Below are 12,876 nucleotides of genomic sequence, written 5' to 3'. Positions count from 1 at the left end.
TCTTCTGCTCCCTTCTGTTTTTGATTGACAGTCCAGCATTTGAAGGAGGAGGTGGTGGCAGTAAGGGTGGGGAAAAGGAAAGGGAGTGGAGGAGGAGTAGGAGAGGAGGAGGAGGAGGAGAACCATCTCAGAGTGGCTCTTTGCCAAGCGGTAGCTGTGCCACCACTTGGTGAAGGGCTGCTTCCTTGGTGGTGGAAAACAGGTGAAGCAGCAGGGGGCATCTTGCCACCCTCACTGGCACCCCAATAATTCTCAACTTTAGATGACTGCTCACCTCGCCTTAAGAAAGGACCACCTCTGACTACTATTGTGGAATAATAGGGAGTCAGAAATTCTTGCAGATCTATTGCAAATCACCCAGGGATCTACTAATAGAATCTGCCCTACCTTTTGCCCATCCCTGCTCTACGTTCTTTTCAGAGTTGAAGCTGGAGGAAAAGAGCTTAACCTTTTCAATCTAGTTCTGTGCATCCAGAGGATTTTTAGAAGCCAGTCTATAGATGCAAGCAGACACCAAGCAAACTCGACAATGGAGTTGGTACTAGATGAACAGCCATCGAAGGCAAACAAATCTGGGGGAACTTCCTGTGCCACCAAGTCAAACTGTGCCTTTATTCTGGAAGGAACAGATCAGAGGCTCAGAAGAAATTATGTGGCTGGACAGAAGATTAGAACTGTGAACTCTGTCAGATCTTTGATTCCATCAGGGGGAAGAGTTCAAGGTAAAAGAGAGAAAAACCCCAAGACTTAGGACTTAGATTAGATTTGCAAAGCTCATCCCTGGAGCACCAGCTGCTGGGTGATACACCCATTCCTAGTGGTGTATCACAATCTGGAAGATCTTGGATTATGTGCCAATGTCTCTTGATGATCTGTTTGACTGAGTTGGCTAGAAGGCTGAACTCCAAGGACCAAAATAATTTGGACGGAGTGGTGAAAGAATGATTATCAAATAAAGTGTGTCTGGCTATCCCTTCTGTCCGTGTCACTGCTAAATCTATGATGTGTGGTGGGAAACTCCTATTTTTTAATCCCTGGGAACATTCCTCCTTTGTTTAAAAGTGTGACCACTTTTGCAATTTCGTTTCAATCTTAAAAATTGTCCAAAAGGAATGTTCTCTTTGATATGTCTAGGATGAAAGCTTTTGTAATGTAAAATGGAAAATCTATCTGTTGGTTTTCGATAACCTCTGACCAAGATGTTGGCTTCTCTATACACTCACAGCCCACAACCCACTGGGCAGGCAGAGGTGGCGACAGCAGTGGCACATTGCATCAGCTATTTGAATTGCATCATCACCTGTGGTAGATTCTCAACAGGAGCATAATGCCATGTGATCTTCATTGCCATTCTCCTGCCTTGTGGCAACTGCAGACAGAGCTCTCCTGATGATCTCAATGGGCGGTGGGGTTCATGACAAAGAAGACATTCTCTTAAATACTTGGGCAACATTTGCAGGATGACCAAAGTTGCTGCTTTCTATATCCTCCACTAGCGGAGCATTTCTATAGCTCCAGTCTTACTATAATAGGAATGGTTCTACCAAAATTGACAAAACAACCAATCTATGTGGATGTCTTTACTATCAACTTGGTTATAGACTTCGTGTGTTCTCTTCATGATATGTAGTCTGTGGACTCTCACTTATGATATCTATTGTTGGTATATACAATTGTATTATGCATATTGATTCATATTGTATATATTTCACAGTATAGCAACTTCAATCATATTGTGGTATTCCTCAGTCTATTTGTCATTTTATGAGGGATCCTTTTTTGGTTACCAACAATGACATGATTGTGTGAATCCATGGCCAAGGTGGTTTATAGCCTGAGATTCCTGCTGTGGCATGGATTTGCACAATCATGCAAATGTTGGTAACCCACATTTAACCTAGATGCAAATAATTGTGTGAATGAAGCCAGTATATACAGACCACAGGGCTGAAGTCTTGTCCCATGACAACCAAAGGGCTTGCTCCTCTAGCCTTCTATAAATAAGCATTAAATTGTTATGCTACAATTGTGCCTGTTGCAGGAAATGCTGGAAAGAAGCAAGAAGAATACATGACATCATAAAGTCTTTCTATTAAGAAAGCCTGTTAGCTTTTTTTGATGGGTTGATCACAAAACTGATTCATCTGTGGCCACAGATTCTTAAATGATACCTCCAGTAACTGTTGCTGCTGTCTGTCTTATGTTTCTTTTGAGATTATGAGCCCTTTGGGGACAGAGATGCATCTTTATTTATTTGTTAGTTCTCTATGTAAACCACTTTGGAAATGTTTGTTGAAAAGCAGTATATAAATAGTTGTCATCAGGGCTGTCCTTAGAGAGCCCTGGTGGGGTGCAAGGCCTGGGGCAAATCAGCCCCCCTTCCAGTTAGTTCTAATGGAGGTTAAAAAAGCAGGGCACGGGGCAGTCACCCTGCTTGCCATGCCCTAAGGACAGCCCTGGTGGTGGTGGTGGTGGTGGTGGTTAAATGTGCTTGCTGAATGAAAGAAACAAACTCTAATTGCTTGAAACTGGGAAATGAAGGATTTGGAATGGTAATCCTCAAAAAAATTCTAATGATATGTATCGGGTAATCAGAAAAATTTTATAGGTTCATATATGGGGCGGCTAGCTCATTAGAGCAGAACTTCCAAATGGTGAATTGTGGGAAACTTTTGGGGAGGATTGCTGGCCTAATAAACAGTGGGAATTTGTGATACTCATGCTATGAGTTTACTCTCCCTGGACATATGTTCGCATGATCTGATAGGGACTTGGCTATTCCAGATATCTGGAATAAGTTAAACACCTGCCAAGGTGGGGAGTTCTCGCGAACTAGTTTGGTCTGTTCTGCCAAAGTGTTCATGAGACCTGAATAGCCATTTGAGATGACTGTGGGCATGCTTTGGTTCTAGAAAGATTTCTGGTTGCTGTTATTCCACTGTGCATGCATCTGTCCTCCTTTAATGACTGCCCAACTTGTTTGTTTACTTAAATTTACATAAATTTAATATATTAAACTTATTAAATCACTTGTTAAACTATATTAAATCACTTGTCAGCCAAGACTGACTCCCAAGGAGGCAATTAAAATCCACACACACAACAATATGTTAGGAATATCTGAACCTGTTTATAACAGCCTTTTCAGGACCCTGACAGCTGATATTAGGTTCCAGGCAGAAGCATTAAGAGACTGGCTGATGGTACAGATATATACTTCTGTAAATAGGAAAGAGAGGGAGAAAACTTTCTCAAAGTGCCACGGTTTTATTGTGCCCAGGGGAGTAACTATAATAGGGCAAGGGGAGACAGTTATCTGGGGACCCACTGCCTTGCGCGCCCCCCCCCGAGGCAAGTCACATGACTGACTACCCCAGCCGCACACCCACCTGGGCTGCCTTCAGTTGTATTCATCCTCCGAAACTGATGTGGGTGTTAAGACCTGGAGCTATCAGAACAGTATGTCTTTCTCTAGTACCATTAAATGACTTGCATCGTCCACAATTTACAAAACCTTAAAAAAATTTTTTTTAGGATGATGTTCTATTGTGGTACATAGGTGTTATACACACACACACACACACACACACACACACACACACACACACACACACTTTTTGTTACCACTATTCAGCCTCATTTAAGATTTCTTTACTTCATGAGCTGAGCTTCAGTGAGGGCGGGGCCCATTTTAAAATCTTGGCTCTGGGCCCACTCCAACCTTGCTACACCCCTGATTGTGCCCAACGTGTTTGGGAAATATTCCTTCATCATGGGCTGTCTATATTTTTTTTTAAAAAAAATGATAAATATGAACAATCATAATCATTCCTTAAATATAATACCATTTTAAATGGACAAAAGACTTTCTCCTTCTCCTTCTCCTTCATAAGGTGCCTCCCCTGTGTTGTTTTAAGGTACTGAACAAACTTATAATTACAAAGAAGCCTCAAGTCTCTATCTTGTTGCTTTGCTCTTCTCTTTTGCCACTCTGGTTTACCAGAGAGTGAAAAATGAGCAATCAATCTCATTTATATCAGCAGCTGTGGCAGAAGCAGAACTACCTGAGGGCTGGACGGGGGCTTCTATTGGCTCTCTTTCAGGAATGACAACTTGAAATAAAATAGGGAAGTAGACAATATTATTGAAGGTCTGTGAGATCTGACATTTTCAGTTCTGCTTCCTATGTTTTTCAAGTTTTTGCCCTTTTTTGCAGTTTGTTGTATTTATCTTTGTTCTAAATGATTTTGTAAAACTTTGAAAGCCACCTCCACTATTGGTAGAAAAGTGGGATATAAATATTTAAAATAATACCAATAAACACATCCTTCGGGTAGAACAAATCAGTGTTCTTGCACTTCAGATAAACTTTCTTGAGGACTGGCTGCTTGGATCTGCCCTTGTTACAGACAAGGCTAGAATAATGGAGCAACTGGGTAAATTTCTCCAGGAGCTTGCTGGGTGGGGTGGCCTTTGGGGCAGCAAGCACACTCCTCCCCACCCCACCTTGCCACTCCATGAGCCTGCTTGCTGGCTGCTATACCACCACCCTTCCTTGCCCCACAGGGGCCCCCTGGCCATTTCTCCCTCCTTGCCCCACTACTACAACAACAAACTATGTATATTTATATACTTTCAACAAAAGTTCCCAAAGTGATTTGCATAGAGAAATAAAATGGCTCCATCTCCAAAGGGCTCACAATCTAAAAAAGAAACACAAGATAGACACCAGCAACAGCCACTGGAGGGATGTTGTGCTGGGGATGGATAGGGCCAGTTGATCTCCCCCTGCTAAATAAAGAGGAGCACTTCTACTTCCTCCTCAACTGACTTCACATTGGTGCTACCACTGCAGCAGCTGGCTTCAGCACTGTCTTCACTCTCCTTTTCCTTCCATCCCTCTCCCAGATGGAGGAGAGTGAAAATGCAAAGCTGGCTACAGCACTAGCAACACCTGTTGGGGGTTGTTAATTGTACCCCCAGTAGGTAAACAGCAAAGCACTAAGGAAGAGAGCACACACTCCAGTTACAGAGTAGGTAACAGAGGATGGTTGGGTTGTTGCAGCTATTTAGAGAAAACACATGGAGATTCTTGTAGAGCTAAATACTAAGTATTTATTGGTTAAGTACACTTGGATAGGAAAGACCTAATTCTAATCTAAAGGACTACATAATGAATAGGTAAGGAGAGAGAGATGTTTCCATCTACTCTCTAAGAGGAAACAAAGGATTGTGACTCAGCACAGGAAGTGCTGCAGAGTCAGTTCAGGGGTCATAGAGTAGGGACAGATAGGCAGATCCTTACTCACTGTCTCTACTCCCAATGCCCCTAGCGGTCATTAGGATAGTTGGTGCAAAAGGTCGATGCACAGGAAGGAACTCCATCTCCAGCAATACCAACATGGAAATCCATGGACGGAAAATGAGAAAGACGCATGCCCCAGCGAGTTGAGGCAGGTGGGCAAGGATGCAACTGGTATGCAGCCGCTGCTAACTGGGCAAAGAAGCACCTTTTTAACATGCTGATGCTCTTTATTTAGCAGGGGGAGAGTAACTGGCCCTATCCAGCCCTAGCAGTACCTCCAGTGACTGTTGCTGGTGTCTAGCTTATATTGCTTTTTAGATAGTGAGCCCTTTGGGGACAGGGATCCATCTTATTTATTATTTCTCCATGTAAACTGCTTTGGAAAGTTTTGTTGAATATAAATATTTTTTGTTGTTGTTTGGTGGATGGGAGGAATTGAGAGATCTACTGGAGTACTAGCAGAAGGCACTGGCACTTTAATTCCAAGCATACCCACAAAAACCTCCTCTCTGGAGCCTTTTGTGCACCTCTGAGGCCTCCTCTTTCTTGTTCAGCCTTGCTACTCTTCACCATGGTTGGTCCTTTTGTTTCCAGTTTGTTCAGTGATTAATTTCTAAACACAGATGCTGGGATTTAAAGCTGGCCAGAAGACAATTTATTAAAGGAAAACCCTCCTCTCCAACTGCCACAAGAGTCCTTGTGTTTACTGCCACAGATTAACTTGAACGACTCCTTTGGAGTAGTTCCAAAGGAAATACTATTAACAGAGGCAATACACTTTGTATAGGCTCAGATGGGACATTCCTACTGAGCCCTGGCATTCTGAACAGATTTCAGGAGTCAATCCTCTTAGCACAAATTAAGAGTTGGCCAAACACAAATTACAAGCCCCTCTCTACAGAGACAATTTTCTTTCAAAAAATATCAAAAGTGGCTTACAAAAGGATCATGATGAGTGATAAGGATAATAATTTTTTTAAATGATGTGTACTGCATATATATTTAATGATACTGAAACATTAAGGATCCTCTCACATTCTGATTTGCCCAGGGCCCCACATCCACATAAGGACATTTCTAGATACTACGTCTTTGTTGATAATCATTTCCTGGAATGCTAATAGTTTCAGGACTTCTAAGAAATTGAAGCAAATCCTCCATAAACTTAAAGCCACACAGTTAAAGTAGCTATTTATTGACTGTACTTATGAAACACTATTTCCACAAGAGATTCCAAACTGGCTTATAATACAATGCAATCAAAATAGCACACAAATAATCTAAATTAAATACAAAATCAACAAGAATAATAAAATCAACAAAAACAGAAACAGCTATCTAGACCTAGGAACTAGCTACCAAAAGCACTTTGAAATAGAAAAGCCTTTAACTTGTTAGTGGAATATCAGAAGGGATGGGGCCAACCTGAAGCCCATGAAAGGAGCAGGAATTTAAACGGCTATATCAGTATATTTTTTTAACCTTGCACAAACATTGCCAGGAATGCCAAATTAATGGGCATGATTGCTGGATGTTAGGCATGTGTTTGCTTTCATTTTTTAACATTTGTTTTTATTCTCTGCATGCCAATGAACTGACATATAGAGCACAACATTTTATTCAATGTCCTCATTAATTTCATTCAAATTTGCTTTCTCCATTCATTATAGCTTTCCATTTATTTCAATGGGAGACTCAGGCAGTCTTCTATTGCTTATAATAACTTCATTGTTTTCCATCCAAATGGCCTGATTTCTTCAGGCATTCTAATACTCCCTCAAGGCATCAGATCAGCCAGGTTTCAGAGAGAGTGGGGAAAGGGTCTCAAGATGTCATTCATATATATTTATTCCTCTAAGGCAGGGTTTCTCAATGTGTGGGTCCCCAGATGTTATTGGACTTCAACTCCCATAATCCCTAGCCCCAGTGGCCTTTGGTTGAGAATTATGGGAGTTGAAGTCCAATTACATCTGGGGACCCACACGTTGAGAATCCCTGCTCTAAGGCATACCCATGGCAAATCTCATGCATGGCAGCTCTCACGAGAGTTCAGAGAGCTGCTGGATAGCCATGGGACAGGTGGGGGAAAGAAAATGGCGGCAGCAGCCTGCAGGTGGGCAAAAAAAAAGTGGTGAATGGCACCAGCCAGCAGAAGAAAGCGGTGGTGGCAGGTAGGGAAACAGAGGACCGGCAGGTGGGCAGGGAAGGAAAAAGAGAGAGGGCAGGGGGCAGGTGGGGAAGAACGAAGATGGCAGGCAGGAGGTGGGTGGGGAAACAGATGGCTGGCAGGTGGGCAGGGAAGGAAGAAGATGGAGGGCAGGGGGCAGGGAAACAAGACAGTGGGTGGGGAAGGACGAAGACGGCAGGCGGGGGGGGGCAGACAGCCAGCAGGAAGGCAGGGAAGGAAGAAGACAGAGGACAGGGGCAGGCAGGGAAGAAGACGGCTGGGGGGGAAGAATGTGGCAGGAGCAGGCAAAAAGGTGGCAACAACTAGGGGCACAAATGCTCTGCACTCGATTAGCTAGTATATATATTAGAACAAATGTAATGTCTTGATCTTGGTTGGCTTGTATCACCTGATGTACAATGCAAATGGCCATTAAGGCAGATGTCATACTTCCAGGGGATGAGGTGGGCTCCTGGTCCTTCTTGATCTCCAGAATGAATGCACAGAAAAGGTAAGCCTCGGGAACAGACAAGGAAGGAGGTTGGTTTGTCACCTGAGTCCTCCTCCTGGCTTGCTACATTCAGCTGGTTCCTTCTCCTGGAGAATTCCCAGTTCCCATACTCAGAAGCAGCCCGTCGTCATCGCCTGCCTTGTCTTTAAATGCCCCAGTGCAGAGCTGACAGGTTTTAAAGCCTATTTCCAGCCCCGCCCCTTCGTGACCTTGCTTCCTGTTTCCTGCCACACCCAACCTAACTGCCTTCCTGGAGCTGTTTCCTGCATCTCTCCCTGCTTTGCCCTCTCAACCCCACTGGGATCTGACCAGCCTGGTCCCTTCTCATCCCTTCTGGCCCCTGAGGGGAACCAAAGCCCCACAGGAGGGATGCCACATCCTTCTCCAGACTCCACAGGGCCACATAGGCAAGTAGGTAACATGGCATCCCGACAGCAGAATAATGTCAATATTTTGTTCATCTCTAGACAAACATGTACATAATTTTAAGATGCATTCTCCAGTCTCCTACAAGCAATGAGGCAGAATAATTGCTTTTTCTTAAGAAGCTGCCCAGTTCATTGATTGCTTTTAACACATTCCAACTACCAGTGGAGTAAGGTGGATTTCAATATGCTCAAATAAGTTATACTATTTATTGTTCTGAATGGGTAAAGTTGTGCCATCAAGCTGGTGTCAATTCCTGGCGACCACAGAGCCCTCCGGTTGTCTTTGGTAGAATACAGGAGGGGTTTATTTATTTATTTTATTTATTTATTAATTATTATTATTATTACATTTATATCCCACTTTTCCTCCAAGGAGCCCAGAGCGGTGCACTTGTGTACTTGTGTTACTCCTCACAACAACCCTGTGCAGTAGGTTAGGCTGAGAAAGAAGTGACTGGCCCAGAGCACCCAGCTAGTTTCATGGCTGAATGGGGATTTGAACCTGGGTCTCCCCAGTCCTAGTCCAGCACTCTAACCACTACACCATGCTGGCTCTCCTACACCATGCTGGCTCTCCATTGCCATTTTGCCATTTACCGTTTACCATTGCCATCTCCCGCGCAGTGTGAGATGATGCCTTCCAGCACCTTCCTATATCACTGCTGCCTGATAAGAGATGTTTCCCATAGTCTGGGTTGTACCAGCAGGGATTCAAACCAGCAACATCTTGCTCGCTAGGCAAATCGTTTCCCCACTGCGCCATTAAGAGGCTTATGCATACATTACAGCAGGCATAATCTTTGCCGAGCCTTTGACCATTGTGGCTGGGGATGATGGGACTTATAGTCCAACAACATTTGGAGACCCATGGTTGGGAACCCTTAGAAGAACTGCTTTTCCTTTTATATCCACAGCAAGGAATGCCTCTCTTGAGATTGTGTTTGCCTTCTGCAGTTTATTTGTTTGTTTATTTATTTATTTTTACATTTCTATACCGCCTTTCGTTAAAAGAAAACCCCAAGGCGGTTTACAAAAATTAAAACATACAATAAAAGCAATAAAAACACCAAGCTAAAAACATATCAAACAAGCATAAAAAAAAACAAGACAACAGAGAAAAACACACCGAAGCAGCAGTAAAAACGATTATGTAAAAGCCTGGGTTCCTATTTGACTGGTATTAAACATAATTATATACACTTTTAAAGAATCTGCTGCCCAATTAATTAGGAGTGCCATTTCCCTCCAATTAAATTAATAAAAAAGTAAGCAAAGGACAGTGGCAGCTCAAGCCCTCTGTGTGCAGGGCACCCCACCCTCGTGTGCACCCTCCCCCCTTCCTCTTTTGAAGACGGGGGCAGGAGGGCATCTTACTGGCGCTGCAACAATCTGCTTGCCTGACATGCCCACCTCAGCTGAGCTTATGGAAGGGCCACCCCGGCCAGGGAACCCGACAGCTGGATTCTTGGCGCCTCCAGCAGTCCATTCTCCCCTGAGCTAGCCACTCCTAGCCGAGGCTTATCCCACACATCTGAATTGCTTGCAATGACTGGTTCCTTCCATTACGTCTTTAGTCCCCCTGTTTTCTCTCTCTGCCTTTCTTTCATCGCACGTCCCTTCTCTGACTCCATAAAATCCAGTTCAAACTGCCTTCGCGTATCTTAGGTGTTTATATCTGAAACCGTCAGCATTCAACAGAGTGTACAACATTATAGGGCAACACCAAATGTTGATGGTACACATTACGACAAACAGTGGCGCAGTGCTCAGTGTGTTGCATTCCACTAGTTTGTCTCATAATCCCTTGTTATGTTTGTGGTCTGAGCTTGCGGTGACTTGCTATCGGCTCTATCTAGGACAACATTACGCTCTCTACTGCCATTCAGCTTTTACTGCCCACAAGCTCCTATGGATATTTAGTTCAGTGTTTTTAAAGGGGAATGCATGGCATGTGGCACATACTATGCTCTGCACTTTGCGTGCAGTGATGCCAACCCATGTTCTGTCCCTCTGCACTCTGCCTTGCCCTCAACACCGTGACAGTGACAATGACAATGGGATTAGCATAGGCAATGCTGTCTGCATAGCAAAACTGAACATGCACAGAAGAAAAGAAAGGCTATCTGATTTTGAAGGCATTTATTTTCTAGATTCCCACACAATCCTTCACACAGACTGGTGTTTATAAGATATGGGAAAGCCTCTTCGGTTCCTAGGGAAAAGACTGAAAGTCTGAGAAAAGCTTGGGGTTTGATTACATTGGTCAAATTAACAACATATTTAAAACCCAATAATGTGTTTTGGAGAGTATGAGGCAACCTGGGTTGGGCCGCTCATGTGGAGCACAGATAAAGGCAGATCCTGGTGCTGCCTCCCCTGGAAGCACGGGTTTTTAACCTGGCCTTTAACCTGTGCGCTCACACCCTCTAACTTAGGTCCAGGATCGTATGTATGTTTGGGCTGCGTTCCAAACATACATAGAGCCACGGGTTTAGAGCACCCAGCTTGAACTGGTGCATCTTGGGATTGCTGGAGTCCGGGACTCATTTTCCTGACCTCCAGAGATCCACACTGCTCCTCGAAGCAGCGTGGATGGTGTGGGCGCGTGAGTTGCGTGCTACCCAGAAGAGGACCGATAGTCTTGGGGGAAAGTAAGCTCGGTCCTGCTTTCCCCCCACACCCTCCTCACCTGCCGAAAATGGTCATGTGCACAATCTGTGTTGCTTGGAGACAGGTAATTTATTACACAGTGAAAGACTTTAATAATTATCTGAAAAGTCACTAATTTGGTGAACTAACATTTTATGATTGTGATTGGTTTAGGTGATCATAAAGTAAAGTGTGCCGTCAAGTTGATTTCGACTCCTGGCGCCCACAGAGCACTGTGGTTTTCTTTTGGTAGAATACAGGAGGGGTTTACCATTGCCTCCTCCCACACAGTATGAGATGATGCCTTTCAGCATCTTCCTATATTGCTGCTGCCCGATATAGTACCAGTGGGGATTCGAACTGGCAGCCTTCTGCTTGTTAATGAAGCATTTCCCTGCTGTGCCACTTAAGGTGGCTTTTAGGTGATCATAGTGACCTTGTAGTTACTATTGTTAATATATAAAAATGAAAATATACTGTCCTTCAATCCTGTTTTGAGGTCTATTTACAAAGCGGCATGACAACATACAATTTCCAAATGACAACTTTCCATACAACAATTGTACTAATTTGTTGTGCACAGTCTACATCTTGCTCCAAGTTGTACTTCTGTTAAGGCATTGCATTTTCTAGTCACTCAACGCAAAATGTAATGCCATGCTTCTTGGGATAATATTCTTTTTGGTATGTGGTTGAGCAAGCATGAGAGGCATCTACTGAGAAGCTTCTGTTATGTAATTAGTAACCAGCAACAGAACACTCCTCCCTTTATATTATTGTTGTTATTATTGGTTGACATGATCAGGAAAATTAAAGTAATCCCATTTAAATTAAAAAATTCCTCATCCTGTCAGCCATTGTTGCTGTAATAATTATTATTATTTGGAGGCTATGCATTTTCCCGATGTAGGACACCAGTGTAGATGTGCTCCTCTAGCAATATCTGTTTTTAACTTGGTGAAATCCAGGAAGAATAACCTCTAACAGCAATGCATTCATGCGTTATGCACACTTGTGATATTTTTTAGAATTTTTTTTTTTAAATAGAAGCAGCATCCTTTCCTGTACTGCAATATGCACCTAGTCAGGTGTTGTTGTTTTTAAAAGAAGCTTTGCTGTCCTTCCTGCTAACAGACTTCCCCAACCATACTTTTCTCCATTACAAGCAGAAGGATAGGACAATATTGGATGTCAGACTAGAGTTTAAACCTCAGGAACTTCATGACATGGGGCTAGGACCTAGCCCAGGGCATTATCTAAATTGTGCCCAATTCAGGCATAGAAATAAATAAGGGTGTACACTGGCTCTGTGACTGGCAGGCAATATGGAGTTTCTGCCTTGCCTAGGCCTGATGTTAATACTTGGAGCTTTCCTGGTTGAGAGAGCAGTACCTTCAGCTTGCTGAACTTCTGGCTGCAGCAACTGACCTAACAGTGGACAACCTTCTCTATGTCTAGATCTGGGTATATGACTGACCATCGTCCCAGTCTGGTCCTGACAGTGTAGTTGAATGCAAGGCTCAGAAGACTATTATACAAAAGCAAACCTATGTAAGGCATACTTTGGCCGATTATCTGCCCAGATCCTGGGAATGAAGAAAGTAGTATTTTGGATCGTCTCTTCCCATTTTTGCAGAGGAATTGTAATCTCTGTCTGAAGCAGGAGGGATTAGTCCAAATTTGTGAGACTTGCAGGTCTCCTACTCATTTGTGTTGGCCAATATTCAAAGTCCAGTTTCAACCCCCATTGTCCTGTTTCTTCTCATATGCAATTAAGTTTACAGGTTGAAAGCGTAATTGCTTTCACCAACACAGC

This window comes from Hemicordylus capensis, chromosome 1 (genome assembly GCF_027244095.1).
Source record: "Hemicordylus capensis ecotype Gifberg chromosome 1, rHemCap1.1.pri, whole genome shotgun sequence".
NCBI classification, from domain to species: domain Eukaryota; kingdom Metazoa; phylum Chordata; class Lepidosauria; order Squamata; family Cordylidae; genus Hemicordylus; species Hemicordylus capensis.
The sequence above is the reverse complement of the archived record's forward strand: the minus strand, read 5'-3'. Positions refer to the sequence as shown.